This window comes from Hyperolius riggenbachi, chromosome 5, assembly GCF_040937935.1.
Source record: "Hyperolius riggenbachi isolate aHypRig1 chromosome 5, aHypRig1.pri, whole genome shotgun sequence".
Classification (NCBI taxonomy): domain Eukaryota; kingdom Metazoa; phylum Chordata; class Amphibia; order Anura; family Hyperoliidae; genus Hyperolius; species Hyperolius riggenbachi.
The window spans coordinates 136,513,504-136,535,235 of record NC_090650.1 but is presented as its reverse complement, the minus strand read 5'-3'; the positions used below and the strand labels follow the sequence as shown (position 1 = coordinate 136,535,235).

General features: G+C 44.4%; 1 long non-coding RNA gene across 3 annotated transcripts in view; it reads right to left on the bottom strand.

The window, feature by feature from the left end:
* The window catches only part of LOC137518441 (uncharacterized), a 121,202-nt gene extending 108,904 nt beyond the window's left edge, over positions 1–12,298 (bottom strand). For all 3 annotated transcript variants that reach the window (XR_011020812.1, XR_011020810.1, XR_011020811.1), the window contains exon 1: positions 12,208–12,298. This is a non-coding gene — a long non-coding RNA (uncharacterized lncRNA). The remainder of the gene's footprint in view (positions 1–12,207) is intronic.
* Positions 12,299–21,732: the final 9,434 nt, after the last annotated feature.

The window sequence follows — 21,732 nt, the reverse complement described above, 5'->3', positions numbered from 1 at the left end:
GTGTACTACTGTTCCCAGCAGAGACACAGAGCACAATTCTATACAGTGGTGGTTAAGCAGTGTACTACTGTTCCCAGCAGCGACACAGAGCACAATGCTATACAGTGGTTGGTGAGCGGTGTACTACTGTTCCCAGCAGCGACACAGAGCACAATGCTATACAGTGGTGGGTGAGCGGTGTACTACTGTTCCCAGCAGAGACACAGAGTGGCAGTAAACACAATGCTATACAGTGGTGGGTGAGCGGTGTACACAGAGTGGCAGTAAACACAATGCTATATAGTGTGGGTGAGCGGTGTACTACTGTTCCCAGCAGCGACACAATGACTGGGGGGACCCTGGCTAGCCTGGCTGGAGAGAGAACTACCCTGCCTCCCTACCCAAAGCTAAACCCACAGACAAATGGCGGAGAAATGACGTGGATCGGGTATTTATTTACCCGAACCACGTGACCCGTTCGGCCAATCAGAGCGCGTTCGGGTCCGAACCACGTGACCCGTTCGGCCAATCACAGCGCTAGCCGAATGTTCGGGGAACGTTCGGCCATGCGCTCTTAGTTCGGCCATATGGCCAAACGGTTTGGCCGAACACCATCGGGTGTTCGGCCGAACTCGAACATCACCCGAACAGGGTGATGTTCTGCAGAACCCGAACAGTGGCGAACACTGTTCGCCCAACACTAGTGTGCAACTCATCCAAAATCGTCTGCCACACATAAATCACCAGATCCACATCACCCTCGTCACATTCATCGGAATCAATCAAAAGATACATAGAATCGAGACAATCATTCAAGACATCTTCGCTTTCCAATCAAGGCCCCAATGTCCCATGAGGCAAATGGAGGTTCAAACAGGCCAGTATCCAGATAATCTCCATATGGGTGGAGTTCAGGAACAAGAACAGATTTTTTAACTGCTTTAATATAGTGTGCGATCCTATCTATAATAGGATGCACATAAGCTTTGGATTGGGGCAAAAAACCCGGAGACTGAGCAACATCAGTGTAAACATCATTATCATACTGAATGGTTTTGCACATTTCAGACTTGACAGAAATAACCTCTTTATTTGTGGTTGCTAGGGGCAACGAATCTTTTGGCTGACAAGCCAAATCAGCAGATTGGCCTGCAAGCACCAACTCATTAACATATGGTAATGACACAGAAATGTTGCATAACCCAATCTGATCAGCATCATGCACTGCAGGAAAAAACTCATAGAAACAACCTGGCAGGGGAATTCTAAGCTTACGAGAAAATACATGACTCAGAAATCTGCGAGGGTTATGTCTCAGATTCTCGTGTCTGGCACACTCATCAGCCCACACAAACAGATTCCCTTGGAAAAGATTGTAAGCAATCTGACCACTCCAAGTGGAAATATTGGTGGCCTGAAATTCAGGATTTGCCAAGAATCTGGAACATTCTGATATAAACTCATCTCTGGTTTCAGAGTCCAGTACCTTAAACCTCTTAAAGATACAGGACCCACATTTGACCAAATCGTACAAATCGGAAAGTCCCTCTACACTGGGAATTTCGGTTTGGCTGGTCATACTGTAACGATTGTGGAATTCTCTCCGTGATCAGCGCACAAGACGTGCGCTGACACTGCGGAAATCCTCCACAAGCGTGTAATTTGAGGGAACCCAGCAAAAGGTGCAATGCACCTGTAGAGGGAAATTCCTGTCGGCAGGAGGAGCTGTGGAGTGCAGAGGAACAGCTCCTCTGCCCTGCCACAGACGCAAGACAGGAATTGCACGAAGGGAAGAAACGCAGGGCAAGATAGCCCTGAAGGAGAGAGAGCAAAGCGACAGAGGGTATGTGTGTGCACCAATCTAGTCGCCAACCCGCGACAGTGCATACACAACCATGAAGAACAGGAGAGAAGGCAATCGCCAGAGATGGCGATTGCTAACAGTGACACAAGACTGAATAAGCACAGATGAGGAATGTATGTATGTCCACCAATCTAGCCGCCAACCTGCGATGGCGGACACACAACAAAGGAAACCAAGTGAGAACGCAATCGCAAGAGAAGCGATTGCGAAAGAGAATGAGCACAGGGAAAGATTGTATGTGTGTGCACCAAACTAGTCGCCAACCCGTGACGGTGCATACACAACAGCAGATATGAAGTAGGAACGCAATCGCGAGAGAGGCGATTGCCAGAGGTGACACAAGGCTACAGCAAGGCAGAGCATGAGAGTAGCAAAGGCACAGCAAATAAACAATGAGAAGATAAGGAAAACAACAAACGCTAGCTAAACGCGAACACCGCACTCATTCGCAACAGTGCACGCGTTTATGCGTGGTCTCCGCGTGATAAGCACAACAGAGACAAGCACGCCTTACTAACCACCGACAGACAAACATGAAACAGAGGACGCGAGCGCTTGCTTAACGGTTACCTCACCGAGCCTCCAGCAAGCGTTCGTAGCAGACAAGACAGATACACGAAAACAGGAATAAGTGAGAGATAGGATCCACAGCACTAGCGCAAGAGGCTAGTGCAATCCAGGAAGACAGGACAGAAGGATCCACAGCACTAGCGCTAGGCGAGTGCGATCCAGGTAAGACAGATCAGATGGGGCTACCAGTAACAACCGCTGTTCCGGTTAGCACCCAGACACACAGAACGATTTCCTGTCGACCACCGCTGGGACAGGACAATCACAACAGACAAACAAAACAGATATGCAATCCTAACTGCACTAGAGAAGCTGCCTAGTGCAGTCCCAGGAATTACTCTAGGCTAATCTTCAAACAAAGAGCAAGGCTGACACTCCAGGAGTGTTTACACAGAACTAACCCTTATGACCAGCAAAGGACTCTGGGAAACATAGCTCTTTATACTGCCAGTCATCAAAGGAGGCAGGGAGGGGATTTGCATAACGAGTGTATGCAAATTCCTCAGCAGCAGAACAGAACAGAAACTTGTAATGGAAAGACAGGTCTCTCTTGCAGAGACCTGCAGCCCACAGACTAGAGGAATGGTCAAACAGCTGTCTGCCAGTGCATCCAGCTGAGTGGATCATTACATGGAGCTTTTGTAACGTAACAGAGGGGCATGGAAGTGAATGGGGGGAGCAGTGGGCATGAGGACTGCTGCCCATACATGCCTGCTCCCCCTGTTTCTGCAAATGAACTTGCCTTGGGTATCCTTTAGAATTCTTAACTTTTTACAGAAAAGATTCTATATAAGACTACAAAGGGATTTTGATGGTACAAAACTGGCCTTTAGGTGAGGGAATTGCTGTCTGAAGTATTTCCTTCAGCAGTCTTGAGAAAATTAATCTCTGCTTTCTTAGTTTTGAAATTTGGAGACTTTAGACTGGAGACTTTATTACCGTAGCCTGCCAAAGATGAGTAGGTGGCCTATGAAGATTAAATACAAGAATGCCAGGGGAAATTAACTTGCTTGTACGTTGTGAGAAAGGCAAGGGAAGAGCTAGAGGAAATCAATATACAGTACATACGTATTATGTGTGTCTATATGTATAGCTGCTCTATATATTTGACTGACACTTCATATCTTGGAAACATTACCATTTTAAAAAATGTTTTATAATACATAACACAAATCAAATAAAAACAAATGTATATTGTAGAAAGCCTTTTAGATCTGCGTACCAGAACCTGAGATTCATGTAATGGAAAACAGGGAAAAGCATATAAACAAAAACTCATTAAACAATGTTAATAACCACTTTGTACTCTATAATAATTTGGTTTTGCTGCTTGTGTGTGAAGCTTTGATGTGCAGTGTAAGCCACACAACATAGAGTTCACAACTTGAAAGGTCAGGTTGTTTGCTACATCATAGATCTGTTTCTCTCGCACTCTTTTTTTTACATTTTTTTGTTAGTGTCCACTTGATAAAAAGCACAGTTTTAGGAAACTTTGTCCCTGCAATCTATATATACTGTTATGTACAGTGGGATGCGAAATCTTGGACAACCTTGTTAATCATCATGATTTTCCTGTATAAATCGTTGGGTGTTACGATAAAAAATATTAGTTAAATATATCATATAGGAGACACACACAGTGATATTTGAGAAGTGAAATGAAGTTTATTGGATTTACAGAAAGTGCGCAATAATTGTTTAAATAAAATTAGGCAGGTGCATAAATGTGGGCACTGTTGTCCTTTTATTGATTCCAAAACCTTTAGAACTAAGTATTGGAACGCAAATTGGCTTGGTAAGCTCAGTGACCCCTGGCCTACCTACACAGGTGAATCCAATTATGAGAAAGAGTATTTAAGAGGGTCAATTGTAAGTTTCCCTCCTCTTTTAATTTTCTCTGAAGAGTAGCAACATGGAGGTCTCAAAACAGCTCTCAAATGACCTGAAGACAAGGATTGTTCACCATCATGGTTTAGGGGAAGGATACAGAAAGCTGTCTCAGAGATTTCAGCTGTCTGTCTGTTTCCACAGTTAGTAATATATTGAGGAAATGGAAGACTACAGGCTCAGATCAAGTTAAGGCTTGAAGTGGCAGAGCAAGAAAAATCTTGGATAAACAAAGGTGATAAATGGTGAGAACAGTGAGAGTCAACTCACAGACCAGCACCAAAGACCTACAACATCATCTTGCTGCAGATGGAGTCACTGTGCATCATTCAACCATTCGACATGCTTTATACAAGAAATTGCTGTATGCGACAGTTACGCAGAGGAAGCCTTTTCTCCGCCCACAGCACAAACAAAGCCACTTGAGGTATGCTAAAGCACATTTGGACAAGCCAGCTTCATTTTGGAATTAGGTGCTGTGGACTAATGAAACTAAAATTGAGTTATTTGGGCATAACAAGGGGCGTTATGCATGGAGGAAAAATAACACAGCATTCCAAGAAAATTAACTGCTACCTACAGTCAAATATGTTGGTGGTTCCATAATGCTGTGGGGCTGTGTGGCCAGTGCACGGACTGGGAATCTTGTCAAAGTTGAGGGATGCATGGATTCCACTCAGTATCAGCAGATTCTGGAGACCAATATCCAGGGATCAGTGAAAAAGCTGAAGTAGCGTCGGTCCTGCATCTTTCAACAAGACAACGACCCTAAACACTGCTCAAAATCCACTAAGGCATTCATGCAGAGGAACAAGTACAATGATCTGGAATGGTCATCTCAGTCTCCAGACCTGAATATAATTGAAAATCTGCGGTGTGAATTAAAGAGAACTGTCCATGCTCGGAAGCCATCAAACCAGAATGAACTAGAGATGTTTTGTAAAGAGGAATGGTCCAAAATACCTTCAACCAGAATCCAGACTCTCATTGGTACCTACAGGAAGCGTTTAGAGGCTGTAATTTCTGCAAAAGGAGGATCTACTAAATATTGATTTCATTTATTTTTTGTGGTGCCCAAATTTATGCACCTGCCTAATTTTGTTTAACCTTCTTGGCGGTAACCCCGAACGTAGTTCGGGGTAAGCCGCCGGAGGGTGCCGCTCAGGCCCTGCTGGGCCGATTTGTTTAATTTTTTTTTTGCTGGACGCAGCTAGCACTTTGCTAGCTGCGCCAGCACCCCGATCGCCGCCGCCGCGCGCCCGATCGCCGCTATGCGGTGCGGCGCGCGCCCCCCCCCCCCCCAGACCCCGTGCGCTGCCTGGCCAATCAGTGCCAGGCAGCGCCGAGGGGTGGCCCGGGACTCCCAATGACGACCCGACGTCAGTGACGTCGGTGACGTCATCCCGCCCGTCGCCATGGCGACGGGGGAAGCCCTCCAGGAAATCCCGTTCTTTGAACGGGATTTCCTGATCGGAGATTGCCGAAGGCGATCGAAGAGGGCGGGGGGATGCCGCTGAGCAGCGGCTATCATGTAGCGAGCCCTGGGCTCGCTACATGATATAGAAACAAAATTTAAAAAAAAACTGCCGCGCTGCCTCCTGGCGTATTTTTTTATACCGCCAGGAGGGTTAAACAATTATTGCGCACTTTCTGTAAATCCATAAACTTCATTTCACTTCTCAAATATCACTGTGTGTGTCTCCTATATGATATATTTAACTGACATTTTTTATCGTAGCAACCAACGATTTCTACAGGAAAATCATGATGATTAACAAGGTTACCCAAACTTTTGCATCCCACTGTATGTCTTGGCTCTTAAGCTTGGTCCCTGCAAACTTCAGGGTTGAGCCATGATAAGGAACAAAATTGTATTTTAGCTTTGGTTAGAGCAGAAAAGGAACATAAACTCATCAATGCTTTCATTGCTGCCTGCAGGGTTATTGGTAGGATCTCACAATATCCATGGTACTTCTGGGCACCAGTGTCCAGGGTTATTGCGTGGCAATAGATGTGGTTATGTATGTATCTACCTTACATGTTTTCTACTTTGGAGTTACCTATGACTTAGGCCTCGTTCACATCTGCTGCGCTGAAAAACGTGTTAAAGCGCGTGGTAAAAAACACACGCACTTGTGCGCGCTTTAGTGCGCGTTTCTGTGCATTGCGCTGCGCTCCTTTAACCACTTAACGACCGCCCCCAGCCGATGGGCGGCGGCAAAGACCGGTCCCAAACGACCGCAATACGCCCATCGGCGGGGGCGGCTGCGGGAGTGGCTATGCGGCGATCGCGTCATTCGTGACGCGATCAGCCGCCGGGGACTGGCTCCGCCCCCCGTTCGCCGTAACCCGCCGGCCGTTCGGAAGCGCCGGCGGGTTACTGGCATCCGGATCGCCGCTGCAACAGTGTATAATAGGCTTTGTAATGTATACAAAGCCTATTATACTGGCTGCCTCCTGCCCTGGTGGTCCCAGTGTCCGAGGGACCACCAGGGCAGGCTGCAGCCACCCTAGTCTGCACCCAAGCACACTGATTTCCCCCCCCCTGCCCCCTGATCGCCCACAGCACCCCTCAGACCCCCCCCTGCCCACCCCCCAGACCACTGTTTGCACCCAGTCACCCCCCTAATCACCCATCAATCACTCCCTGTCACTATCTGTCAACGCTATTTTTTTTTTAAGTCCCTAATCTGCCCCCTACTCCCTCCTGATCACCCCCCCACCCCTCAGATTCTCCCCAGACCCCCCCCCCAGACCCCCCCCCCCATGTACTGTATGCATCTATCCCCCCTGATCACCTGTCAATCACCTGTCAATCACCTGTCAATCACCTGTCAATCACCCGTCAATCACCCCCTGTCACTGCCACCCATCAATCAGCCCCTGATCTGCCCCTTGCGGGCAATCTGATCACCCCCCCACACCAATAGATCGCCCGCAGATCCGACATCAGATCACCTCCCAAATCCATTGTTTACATCTATTCTCTCCTCTAAACACCCACTAATTACCCATCAATAACCCCCATCACCACCTGTCACTGTTACCCATCAGATTAGACCCTAATCTGCCCCTTGCGGGCACCCAATCACCTGCCCACACGCTCAGATTGCCCTCAGACCCCCCCCCCTTATCAATTCGCCCGTGCAATATTTACATCTGTTCTCCCCTGTAATAACCCACTGATTACCTGTCAATCACCCATCAATCACCCCCTGTCACTGCCACCCATCAATCACCCCCTGTCACTGCCACCCATCAATCAGCCCCTAACCTGCCCCTTGCGGGCAATCTGATCACCCACCCACACCAATAGATCGCCCGCAGATCCGACATCAGATCACCTCCCAAATCCATTGTTTACATCTATTCTCTCCTCTAAACACCCACTAATTACCCATCAATCACCCCCATCACCACCTGTCACTGTTACCCATCAGATTAGACCCTAATCTGCCCCTTGCGGGCACCCAATCACCCGCCCACACCTCAGAACGCCCTCAGACCCCAGCCCTGATCACCTCGCCAGTGCATTGCTTGCATCTATTTCCCCCCTCTAATCACACCTTGAGACACCCATCAATCACCTCCTGTCACCCCCTAGCACACCTACCCATCAGATCAGGCCCTAATTTGCCCCGTGTGGGCTCCTGATCACTCGGCCAAACCCTCAGATCCCCCTCAGACCCCCTTCCGATCACCTCCCCAGTGCATTGATTGCATCTATTTTCCCCTCTAACCGCCCCCTGAGACACCCATCAATCACCTCCTGTCACCCCCCTAGCACTCCTATCCATCAGATCAGGCCCAATACATCCTGTCATCTAAGAGGCCACCCTGCTTATGACCGATTCCACAAAATTTGCCCCCTCATAGACCACCTGTCATCAAAATTTGCAGATGCTTATACCCCTGAACAGTCATTTTGAGAAATTTGGTTTCCAGACTACTCACAGTTTTGGGCCCGTAAAATGCCAGGGCAGTATAGGAACCCCACAAGTGACCCCATTTTAGAAAGAAGACACCCCAAGGTATTCTGTTAGGTGTATGATGAGTTCATAGAATATTTTATTTTTTGTCAAAAGTTAGCGGAAATTGGATTGTTATTGTTTTTTTCACAAAGTGTCATTTTTCACTAACTTGTGAGAAAAAATAAAATCTTCTATGAACTCACCATACCCCTAACGGAATACCTTGGGGTGTCTTCTTTCTAAAATGGGGTCACTTGTGGGGTTCCTATACTGCCCTGGCATTTTAGGGGCCCTAAACCGTGAGGAGTAGTCTAGAAAACAAATGCCTCAAAATGACCTGTGAATAGGACGTTGGGCCCCTTAGCGCACCTAGGCTGCAAAAAAGTGTCACACATGTGGTATCGCCATACTCAGGAGAAGTAGTATAATGTGTTTTGTGGTGTATTTTTACACATACCCATGCTGGGTGGGAGAAATCTCTCTGTAAATGGACAATTGTGTGTAAAACAAATAAAAAAATGTGTCATTTACAGAGATATTTCTCCCACCCAGCATGGTTATATGTAAAAATACACCACAAAACACATTATACTACTTCTTCTGAGTACGGCGATACCACATGTGTGACACTTTTTTGCAGCCTAACTGTGCTAAGGGGCCCAAAGTCCAATGAGTACCTTTAGGATTTCACAGGTCATTTTGAGACATTTGGGTTCAAGACTACTCCTCACGGTTTAGGGCCCCTAAAATGCCAGGGCAGTATAGGAACCCCACAAGTGACCCCATTTTAGAAAGAAGACACCCCAAGGTATTCTTTTAGGTGTATGATGAGTTCATAGAAGATTTTATTTTTTGTCACAAGTTAGCGGAAATTGATATGTATTGTTTTTTTTTTCACAAAGTGTCATTTTCCGCTAACTTGTGACAAAAAAAAAATCTTCTATGAACTCACCATACTCCTAACAGAATACCTTGGGGTGTCTTCTTTCTAAAATGGGGTCACTTGTGGGGTTCCTATACTGCCCTGGCATTTTAGGGGCCCTAAACCGTGAGGAGTAGTCTAGAATCCAAATGCCTCAAAATGACCTGTGAATAGGACGTTAGGCCCCTTAGCGCACCTAGGTTGCAAAAAAGTGTCACACATGTGGTATCGCCGTACTCAGAAGAAGTAGTATAATGTGTTTTGGGGTGTATTTTTATACATACCCATGCTGGGTGGGAGAAATCTCTCTGTAAATGGACAATTGTGTGTAAAAAAAATCAAATAATTGTCATTTACAGAGATATTTCTCCCACCCAGCATGGGTATGTGTAAAAATACACCCCAAAACACATTATACTACTTCTCCTGAGTACGGCGGTACCACATGTGTGGCACTTTTTTGCACCCTAAGTGCGCTAAGGGGCCCAAAGTCCAATGAGTACCTTTAGGATTTCACAGGTCATTTTGCCACATTTGGTTTCAAGACTACTCCTCACGGTTTAGGGCCCCTAAAATGCCAGGGCAGTATAGGAACCCCACAAATGACTCCATTTTAGAAAGAAGACACCCCAAGGTATTCCGTTAGGAGAATGGCGAGTTCATAGAAGATTTTATTTTTTGTCACAAGTTAGCGGAAAATGACACTTTGTGAAAAAAAACAATTAAAATCAATTTCCGCTAACTTGTGACAAAAAAAAAAAATCTTCTATGAACTCACCATACATCTAACGGAATACCTTGGGGTGTCTTCTTTCTAAAATGGGGTAATTTGTGGGGTTCCTATACTGTCCTGGCATTTTAGGGGCCCTAAACCGTGAGGAGTAGTCTTGAAACGAAATTTCTCAAAATGACCTGTGAAATCCTAAAGGTACTCATTGGACTTTGGGCCCCTTAGCGCAGTTAGGGTGCAAAAAAGTGCCACACATGTGGTATCGCCGTACTCAGGAGAAGTAGTATAATGTGTTTTGGGGTGTATTTTTCCACATACCCATGCTGAGTGGGAGAAATATCTCTATAAATAGACAATTGTGTGTAAAAAAAATAAAAAAATTGTCATTTACGGAGATATTTCTCCCACCCAGCATGTGTATGTGTAAAAATACACCCCAAAACACATTATACTACTTTTCCTGAGTACGGCAATACCACATGTGTGGCACTTTTTTGCGGCCTAACTGCGCTAAGGGGCCCAAAGTCCAATGAGCATCTTTAGGCTTTACAGGGGTGCTTACAATTAGGCACCCCCCAAATGCCAGGACAGTAAACACACCCCACAAATGACCCCATTCTGGAAAGTAGACACTTCAAGGTATTCAGAGAGGAGCATAGTGAGTCCGTGGCAGATTTCATTTTTTTTTGTCGCAAGTTAGAAGAAATGGAAACTTTTTTTTTTTTTTTTTTGTTGTCACAAACTGTCATTTTCCGCTAACTTGTGACAAAAAATAAAATCTTCTATGAACTCACCATGCCTCTCACTGAATACTTTGGGATGTCTTCTTTCCAAAATGGGGTCATTTGGGGGGTATTTGTACTATCCTGGAATTTTAGCCCCTCATGAAACATGACAGGTGCGCAGAAAAGTCAGAGATGCTTGAAAATGGGAAAATTCACTTTTGGCACCATAGTTTGTAAACGCTATAACTTTTACCCAATCCAATAAATATACACTGAATGTTTTTTTTTTTATCAAAGACATGTAGCAGAATAACTTTCGCGCTCAAATGTATAGGAAATTTTACTTTATTTGAAAAATGTCAGCACAGAAAGTTAAAAAAGTCATTTTTTTGACAAAATTCATGTCTTTTTTGATGAATATAATAAAAAGTAAAACTCGCAGCAGCAATCAAATAGCATCAAAAGAAAGCTGTATTAGTGACAAGAAAAGGAGGTAAAATTCATTTAGGTGGTAGGTTGTATGACCGAGCAATAAACCGTGAAAGCTGCAGTGGTCTGAATGGAGAAAAAGGCTCTGGTCCTTAAGGGGCGAAAAGACTGTGGTCCCGAAGTGGTTAAAGCATGTTTTGCCTACTGTAGCAGCAGCAGTTGTCAATAAAACTTTGTTTTTGTATGTAAATGTATTTTTTTCTCCAATTAGGGGTAAAAAACGCTTGTGCTTCTATGCGCTTGTACGCGCTTCTATGCGCTAAAAAAGAACACCCATTCACTTGCATTGATGTGCGCTTTACAGCTCAGTGCAAAGAAATGCATGCAACACTACGTTTTTGTAACGCTGCTCAGCGCAGCGCACAGAAACGTCCCTGATGTGAACGAGGCCTTAGTCTGCTTTTCCTCATATCAGCATATCATCAAGTCACTTCAGAGTGTGCATCATCTCCAGAATACATCGCTGCCTAACCAAGAAAGTCTTCTTGCATGTCTTGATTACCTTTTGCCTCAACTGCTACCACATTCTTCTGTCAGGCCTGCCCCCCATGGACTCTTACTACTGTAATTGATCTTGAATCCTCCAGCAGGATTTATTCACCCACCCATTGTACTACTTTTATCTACTGCCTTACTCTGCCAAGTAATGAATGGATGAACTTAAACCCTTTGACCTTCAGCTTCCATGTTTTACCTACCTACCCCTTCCATGTATATGCGTCCCACCACGATATATATATACTGTGTATATATATATATATATATATATATATATATATATATATATATATATATATATATATATATATATACACAGTATATTTATTCATTCTTCCATGTACAGAAGCCTCCCTGTCTCTTATATCTGCACTGCAGCTCCCTCACATATTGAGCAACATCTATTCATTTTCAGCCTTCTTTTTCCGTTTGCTGCCTCATCTTCCCTGTAAAGTATCTCCTCTTTCTTGAGCCCCGTCTGCAAGACTTTACTTTTAAAACTTCTCCCTAAAATTAAAGTGCTTATAGGTCACATAATAATTCATTGATTGACAGTGTATTTTACTACATACCTATAACAATAAAACCCCTGTGTCTCTGGGTCCTGTCCCTGTGTGTGTGTGTGTGTGTCACTGCTTTCAGACGTGACAGTTTGCTGTCTGCGAACCTCATTGCATTGTGGGAAATAGCAGCTTTTTCCAACTGCCAAGCAAGCAACATCCCCCTGTGTGCATATACTACAGACAGTGGTGGAGGACAGGTGAGCTTTGTGCTCAGCTGTGCATCTGTGCTCGCGTTGATGGGGGGTAGCACCCTTAGCCTAGCGCCCATTTTTTAATGGGCAGGCTTTTTTTTACTAGTACCTATATAAACCTCCAGCAACCTATATAAACCTCCAGTACAACTAAAGCCCTCCTTAGTCTTAGTACCCTTGTGAGCATTTCTACAAACCTTATCACAAACTTCCCCCATGCAGTGGGATTCTTAACATTTTTGTGCTGTGAGGGATTCAGGTATGCAGTGAGAAAGGATTGTGATAATTTAAGAACATGTTTCTGTTGCATTATACTGGGATGATTATGTACAGCAATTAATAGTTACTGCAAAAGCAATAAAACTAAAAAGTTGTATACTTATCTACAGAGAGGCAAGGATCTGGATCCTATAGAGCCTTGCTTCCTGGTCCTCTCATGGTGTCCTCCTTCCTGCGCTGTCCAGGGTTAAAATTTTCCACTTATGACTGCAAGTGCTTCCGTAGAAGGGCAGCTCCGTATTGCACATGCATGACTCACGCATGTGCAGTATAGAGCCACCTGTCTTCAGAAGCACTTGCAGCCGTGAGTGCATCCAAAGCCTTCTGAAGTTCCCTGAAGGTGTATGCGACCAGATAATGGAATAACTGCAATGGGGGTAACAGCCCTTGAACGAGGACACTGTAAGAATACTGGGAAGGTTCTATAGGATCCAGAGCCTTCCCTCTGCATAGGTGAGCATATACGGTAACTGTCTTTTCAGAATCACTTCACAATTTCTTTAAATGTTTTATATTTTTCCAGGAGCCCATTGAAAGCATTTGTTTTAAAATAGGTACATCAAATATAGGGTTAAGAGTCTGTATTGGCGGTTTATAAAATTATTGCAAAGTATATAGGTTTCTATGAGGAATGGTTTTGTCATCATTCCAGCAGTGTTTCACTTTTAGGGGAAAGTTAAAGGATACCCAAAGTGACATGTGACATGATGAGATAGACATGTGTAAGTACAGTGCCTAGCACACAAATAACTATGCTGTGTTCCTTCTTTTCTTTATCTGCCTGAAAGAGTTCAATATCAGGTATGTAAGTGGCTGACTCAGTCCTGACTCAGACAGGAAGTGACTACAATGTGACCCTCACTGATAAGAAATTCCCCTTTTTACCTCTTTCTTGCTCTAAGATGCAATTCTGTGCTAGGCAAGTTTTTTTTTAGTTGGAATTTCTTATCAGTGAGGGTCACATTGTAGTCATGTAATGATCTGCTCTGCTGTCTGCACAGGCAGACAGCTGTTTGACCATTCTTTAGGTCTGAATGCTACAGGTCTCTGGAAAAGAGACCTGTCTTTGCTTTGCACGTTTCAGAGTTGCTCTGCTGGTGAGGAATTTGCATACACCTGTCATGCAAATTGCCTAGCTGCTTCCTTTGATGGCTTGCAGTATAAATGCCTTTTGCTCCCAGAACTCCTTGCTGGTCATGATGGTTTGTTCCTGCTAACTTGCCTGGAGTCTCAGCCCTCTGCTCATTGTTGGTTATTATTGCTAGCTTAGAGTAGATTCCCTTTGGTAGTGCTCCTTGCATTCCTGTTTAGTGCAGTCAGGATTGTGTATATTTGTACTGCCTATTCTGTCGTGTCTTGTTCTTGCGATTGCGCTGTCGCCAGTGGTTGGCGGTAGCGAATCGTTTTGTCTGTTGGGATCACACTTGCTCTTGCGGAGGAGCAGTGGATCCAATCTGACGTGTTCCTTCTGTCTGTCTCGTCTGGTACGAACGCTTGCTGTAGGCTCGGTGGGGTAACCGTTTAGCAAGCGTTCGCATTCTCTATTTCGTGTTTCTGTTACTTTGGTTAGTTAGGGTGGCATGCTTATCACTGGGCGCCTAATGCGCGGTGATCGTGTCTTAAACGCGTTCGCTGGTTCGAATGAGTGCGGTGTTCGCGTTTAGCTAGTGTTTCTTATTTTCCTTGATGTTCTGATCGCTGTTATTTGCTATGTCTTTTTGGCTACACTTGTGCTATGTCTAATTCGGTCTTGTGTCAATATTGGCATTCGCTACTCTTGCGATTGCGTTCCCACTTTGTTTCCATTGTTGTGTGTTCACCGTCGCTGGGTGGCGACTAGATTGATGGACACACATACATTCTGTCTCTGTGCTCTCTCTCTTTAAGGGCTATTTTGCCCTGCATTGCTTCAACTCGTACAATTCCCATCTGGCATCTGTGGCTGTGCAGAGGCTGTGTTCATCTGCACTCCACAGCTCCATCTGCCGGTGGGAATTGCCCTCTACAGGTGCATTGCACCCAAGCTGGGTTCTGTCAAATTACATGCTTGTGGAGGATTTCCGCAGTGTCGGCGCGCATCTTGTGCACTGACCACGGAAATAATTCCACAATCATTACAAGTCACTTCCTGTCTGAGTCAGGACTGAGTAAGCCACTTACATACCTGATATTTAACTCTTTCAGGCTGAGAAAGAAAAAAGGAACACAGCATAGTTATTTGTGTACTTCGCACTGTACATACACATGTCTATCTCATCATGTCACATGTCACTTCGAGTATCCTTTAAGGTGAAGATAAGATTATATTTAATTCTAGACATGTCACCCTAATAATTGGTATGGTACTTTTGCATCTTAGATGATGAAGATGATGATGATGAAGAAGAAAGCAAAAGAAGAAAACCTGTTGGCAGAAAGACACCCCAAAACCAGAGGAGGAAAGACAGTGAAGATAACAGTAGTGAGGATGAATTACCAAAAGGAAATAGAAGGACTAGAGGTAGACGTCAGCCAAGAGGTAATGGAGATGAAGATGATGATGAGGAAGACAGTGAAGGCAATCGGAGGCCTGGTAACAGAAACAGAGGCAGGATTGCTGCTAATAAGAGACAAAAGGGGGAAGAAAACAATGAAAATAAGACAGGAAAGAAGGGTGAAGAACTGAAAAAGAAAGGTGGCAGGTACTGCTGTGTTCTGTAACTAAACCATTATAAACTGCAATATTAGTTTCATATTCTCACACCTTCCCATACCGATATGGTGGGACACTCTTGCTATACCCTGATATCCATAATTGTTCATTTCATACTGAATTAAAGCTGCTACTGACTCAGCATATCTATGAAACACATCTGAAATTCTCATTACTACCATATTACTGGTATTACACAAATCTAAATATGAATTATTACAATCGAATATACTGTATATTTATGATTGGTTATAAACCATGTAGACCGACAAAAACAGCATGTTTTCAAATTTGCTGTTTTTAAAATTCGTACAAAAACTGTATTATTAAAATGGATTTATATGATAATATGATTTATACAATTCTTAATTACAACTTACGGTACATTTTATACCACTAATTCAAATGTAATATTTTCAAGAAACAATAATTACTAGTTGTTTCAAATAACAACCTATTGGAAATAAAAAATAAAAAAAAAACGAAACAGAAACATAATCCAGCAGGAATTTAAATCTTGAAAAAAAAAGGTTGAATATGGTTGCACTTTATCGAAGCAGGTAAAAACAGCACAATACACAACTGTTAATTTGGGTGTTGCTATAAGCTTCTTTATAATTATTTCTGGGAGCGGTGGGGGAGTGAGGTCAAGGAACGGCGACACAGATGCTTCTGTGGGGGTAGGTGGAGTGCAGGAGCCGAATGCCCGAGACCTTGGAGAGGAGAGATATGGCTGCAGCTGGGAGCCAGAGCTCTGGGATGCAGCTGCTTGGACCCAGGAATAGTAGAATATTGGTAAATCCAACCTAATAAAATCCCTGGAATATGCGTCCATGGGCTGCAAGGTACGGTTCTAGCAACAGAGGAGCCCCAGGGCAAAATTAGCATTAGCCACCCCCCTTCCAACCAAGAAGCAGAATAAGGAGCCCTTTGTTGCAGTCAAATTTCCCTCCTGGGCCCCTGAGCTGGCTGATGACCCTCCCAACTTAACTGTGCTCCCTGGGGTCCCCGCAGAGTCGCAGAGTCTTTGGCAGTGTAACGTCTCACCAGCACAAGTGAGATGCTACTCTGACAAAGAGTCTACAGAGCCCCGGGGAGCAACAGTTAAGATAAAGGGACAACTTGGAGGCTCCTACAGGCTTTGGGGACCTCCATGGTAGCACTGGTCCTGATGGGCTGCACCCATGTCAGCGCAGCCGTGGCCATTGCTGCACGTGGACTACTTTACCAATATTCTACTTTCAGCATTACACAGCTGCTGGTGGTGGTGGTAGGGGGCAGGAGCCTTATTGCCCAAGCCATGGGAGAGGAGAGATATGGCAGCCGCTGGGAGTCAGAGCTCTGGGCTGCAGCTGCCAGGACTTGTGGATAGTAGAATATCAGTATATTTACCGATATTCTACCCTGCACCCTTTTTAGCAGGTGCCTTTTTCATGTACACTGCCTTATAGGGTAATAATTCTGATTATGATGTATTGGCATATCATTTGGCTATACAGATTACAAATAAATCTTATAAACATGACTGGTATAAAGCTTAGTTTGAATGATTTACCTCATGTTATTTTTTTTTACTTATTTACAAATTTGGTTTGGTTTAGTCAGCTCCTGATACTAATAATGGTGAACCTCTGTCAGCAACAAACATTATTATCCCTTCATTATTCAATCCTCATATAATATCAAAAACTCTTAGCATATTCCCAACAAGGATGTTTTGTGGATGTGTTTAGTTCTGCTATGATGACCTGAGCAATACAAGGTGACCAACAGAGAAAAATCCCTTTTTCACCTTTAACTGTGTAAGATATCCAAACTGTTCTCAACAAATGCAGGGATGGTGCCAGTGTGAAATGTTTACCATACCTTTTTATTCTGTGCAGCAAGGGAGTGTTCACACTTATCTTAGCTGTTTGTGAATGTGATTTTCTGCATGCACTGTTCTGCTTTTGTATGAATTTTCAGTGTGCATTTTTGTGGTTATTATATGCATTTGTATGTGAAATTTTGCACTAGGATTTTTCTGTGTATATAAATCAAGTTAATTTACATGAAAATCCAAAAGCTTCAAAATTGCATGCATCTGTTTGCACCAAATGTACATTTTCATCTGGTAAAGAGAACCTGCATATGATAAATAAAGATTTAAAATAGAAAAAAAAAAGCTAATTACTACCTGCAGAGTGCATAACATTTTCTTTGCTGAGTGAATATTGGGAAAAGTGTGCCCCTTCTTTGTGAATATGGATGGACTTTCATTATTGACACAGTCAATTACACACGCACGCGCATGTGCACACGCACACACGCACGCACGCACGCACGCACGCGCACACACACACACACACACACACACCTCTTCAGAAACAATGAGTGTTTTCATGACTATTGTTAATTTTTCAAATAAGCAGTGAGTTTGGCTTTGAATTGCCTCTTCTAATTGCACATGCATTGGCTACTGGGTTCAGGGCTGTTTTATGTATACGCATTGCAGGCCATTGCCTGGAGTGCCATTGGTCCTGGGAGGCGCCATGCCCCTGGATTAAGCCATGCCCTCAAATTAAGCCCTGCCCCTGGACTAAGCCCCATCCCCATGGGTGCTCTATCACCTGATACTGCTGCATCCAGATAGTGTAAGCTGCAGGCAGCAGCCACTGTATTCCTCCATGCCCCCTTAACTTCCCCCTCCTCTATGCGTCCTTCTGTCCCCCGGTGCCACAGCTGCCCCCCATGTGCCTCCCTCTTCACTCTGTGCCTTCTTCTATGCCCCTTTGTGCCACCTTTGGTCCCCCATTGTGCCTTCTTCTGTCTTCCTTTGTGCCTCCATAAGTCTCCATGTGCCTCCTTTAGTCCCCCTATGCCTCCCTCTGTCCCCTGTGCCTCTCTGTCTCCCTGTTCCTCCTTCAGTCCCCCTCTGCCTCCTTCTATCCCTCATGCCTCCTTCTGTAACCCATTGTTCCTCCTTATGTCCCCCTTTGAGCCTCCTTTGGTTCCCCTGTGCCTCCTTCTGTCCCCCTTTGTGCCTCCTTCTGTCTCTATGTGCCTCCTTCAGCCCCCCTTGGCCGCCTTCTGTTCACTTGTGCCTCCTTCTCTCCCCCATTGTGCCTCCTTCTGTCCCCCTTTGAGCCTCATTTGGTCCCCCTGTGCCTCCTTCTGTCTCCATGTGCCTTCTTCTGTCTCCATGTGCCTCCTTCAGTCCCTTGTGCCTCCCTCTTTCCCCCTTGCCTCTTTCTGTCTCCCTGTGCTTCCTTCAGTACCCCTATGCCTTCTTCAGTCCCTCTTGGCCTCCTTCTGTTATCCTGTGCTTCCTTCTGTCCTCCTGTGCCTCCTTCTCTCCCCCATTGTCCCACCCTCTTTCCCCTATTGTGCCTCCTGTAACTCACTGTGCCTCCTTCTGTCCACCTTTGTGCCTCCTTCTGTTCCCATTTGTGCCTCCTTCTGTCCCCATGTGTGGCACCTTATGTCTTATTGCAATTGTAGTAGGGGTGGATGAACACCTTGTAGAAAAAGTCACAGGAGACAAAAAATGGGAGCCCAGTAGTGCAATATGTCAATGACCACAATAAAATAAAATAAATTATAAGCACTACTCACAAAGGGAGGTTGCTGGGGGCAACCATCCACAGGAAGCAGGTGGAGACAATAAACCCGACTCCACTCGGGGTGGTCCTAGCCAGAACCGGAAGGATGGTCACTCTCTTAGTGGAAAAAAGGGGGACAGAGTCCACTGTGGGGACTCCACTGGTGGTCTGCCACCTCCCCTCGGACAGGATGTGTTCGGGGGTATACTTAGCACGTAAAAGGGAAAGAGGCGCCCTTGTGTAATAAAAGCATCTAAAATCAGCTTAAAATCTAAAAGTGATATGAGGTAGCTTACCTCAATGAAGAAACCTCTGTAGTTAATACAAGGGATTTGTATTAACTACAGAGGTTTCGTCATTGAGGTAAGCTACCTCATATCACTTTTAGATTTTAAGCTGATTTTAGATGCTTTTATTACACCAGGGCTCACCTTATGTCTTACTTTGACTCCTTCTGGCCCTCTGTGCCTCCCTCTGTCTCCATGCCTTCTTCTGCCTCCTTCTGTCCCCTTGTGCTACCTCTGCTACCCTGTGCCTCCCTCTGTCCCCCTGTTCCTCCTTATGTCCCCTCGTGCCACTATCTGTCCCCGACCCCTCCTGCACTCTCAAAGCCCAGTGTGTAAATCCAGAGTATAGCAAAGCAGAAGCTGTGCTCTCACCTCCCCACCGGAGTCCAGTACTGTACCTGTGCAACCATCCTGTCTGTCTCCTGCTTCCTCTGGTGCTGGCACCTCAATCTCCTCATGCTGCGTGTAATCACGCTACATGCAGTAGGAGATGCTGGGTACCAGGCCAAGTGGACAGGCAGAAGCACAGCACTGGACTCCAGCAGAGGTGAGAGCACAGCTTTTGCTGTGCTAAACTCTGCATTTACACACTAAACTGGGGGTGCAACAAAATGCGACAGGATCAGATGGTTGTTTGTATCTCAGGGACTCCCTATATTAAGCATCCATCTCAAAAGCCACATGGCTTATATTCTTTAGTGTGCACATGTTTTTTGGGGGAGGAAGGAGGGGCACAGAAGTTCTTGCCTGGATTACCAAAAAGCTATAAACAGCCCTGACTGGGATCAAAATGAATGCAAGGCTACAATCTAAAGCTAAGTACACACATGCGAGAATTCGGGGATCATAAAATTCTCCCTAGGGCGATGATTCAGGGAACAATGCTGTACAGACACATCCTGAACCTTCAGGAGGACAGAGAAACAACCATGGACGGCTTTAATCGGTTGGCAGGGCTTGAATACAGCATTGCGATCGGAAATGCTTGGGCATTGGGATTAAGGCATTTTTAAGGATCCCACGGGACAGATACTTAACGATGCCCACGTTTGGCGGCCCCTGTACACACATAATGATACTGGGCTGAATTTTGGCATATTATTATCACGTGTGTACGTAGCTTAAGAAGCTAGTTTCCTCTGGCAATTAATCTCCTCTGTCATCTCCTACATTACATTTGGCATATCAGAGACTGTTAGGACCTTATTCAACTATTTTTTTCTCCTGTTTTCTCCTAGTAGATACTTTTCATATTTTGATTCAAATAACTTTCAGCACAATGCAATTGAAAAATTACCAAAAAGTAGGTGGAAAACTCTGGCAAAAGTATTTTTTTGCTCTCTGGTGACTTACAGGACCATTATAGCGAAAAAAAGTAAGCCATTCAAATCTTACCGAACCAAAAGGTTTTGGACTAGTCTGTCACCTGGGAGATTCTCAGGGCTTTGTTTGTTTTTTTAAAAGCCAGGACACTATTTACATTAATTGTATACGTTTCCTTTGTACTTGCACAGATATTCTTTAAGTGTTCCATTTTATTCTCATGAACCAAAAACAAACTGGTAATTTGATTGGCTTAGTTTGTAGCTGTAATAGAGACATTATCCTCAGCACCATTAGTGATGTCAATTGTTCAATTAAGTCTGTTAAGCTTTGTGAAACAAGTGCTAGCACAGTGCAAATATGCAATAACAGTAATTTCAGTTTCACAACCTTATTTTTAAGTTTTGCAAAAATCGAATGCGTAATGAAATTGGGCAACTTTGCCCATCAATACTCAGGAGGTAGGCTGCCATTTATGATGATCTGATATTAAAAAAAATGCCTATCAGTTTATATGGAGCTCCACCTAGTTGCTGCAAATGGAAAATATGAAATATTTATATGCAATATTTCATAATTATGATAGAAATAAAATAGCCTTCATTAGATCATCTAAACATTGTAAAAACTCTCCTTATCCTGATCAAGAGAATAGGTATATACTATATGTACTTAGTCTTTCCTTATATTAGATAACCGATCTCCACTGTTCAGGCAAACATTAGTAATAATAGAATGGTTGTAAATACATTAATGACATGCTACTGTAAATGTATTGAGCATGATTTACTAAGTCATCTTTCAAGACCTTGAGGCAAGGGTTACACTCGTCTCTTTTTGTGTGCGTTTTCTGCACAGAATCACTGATTTCAGAATCAGAATCATTTATTTTGCCAAGTAAAAACGGGTGATTGTACCCGGAATTGGTTTTGGCCCATGTTCTGGAAGGATAATGTCATTGATAAAATCAAGAGCCGAGGCTGCCATATTACGGCTCCACCAGTTGCACTTGGCAATCATCTGTCATCCCTAAAGAGATATGGGAGAAGGGGAGGGGACAGAGGGTTCAGCAGTGATGACTCAGTGATGACTCAGTTCTTCATGCGGTGATGGCTGACGCTGCTGAGGATCCCGATTGCTGACATCTGGCAGTGCTGGCCAAGGTGTTCCAGTTCAAAAGG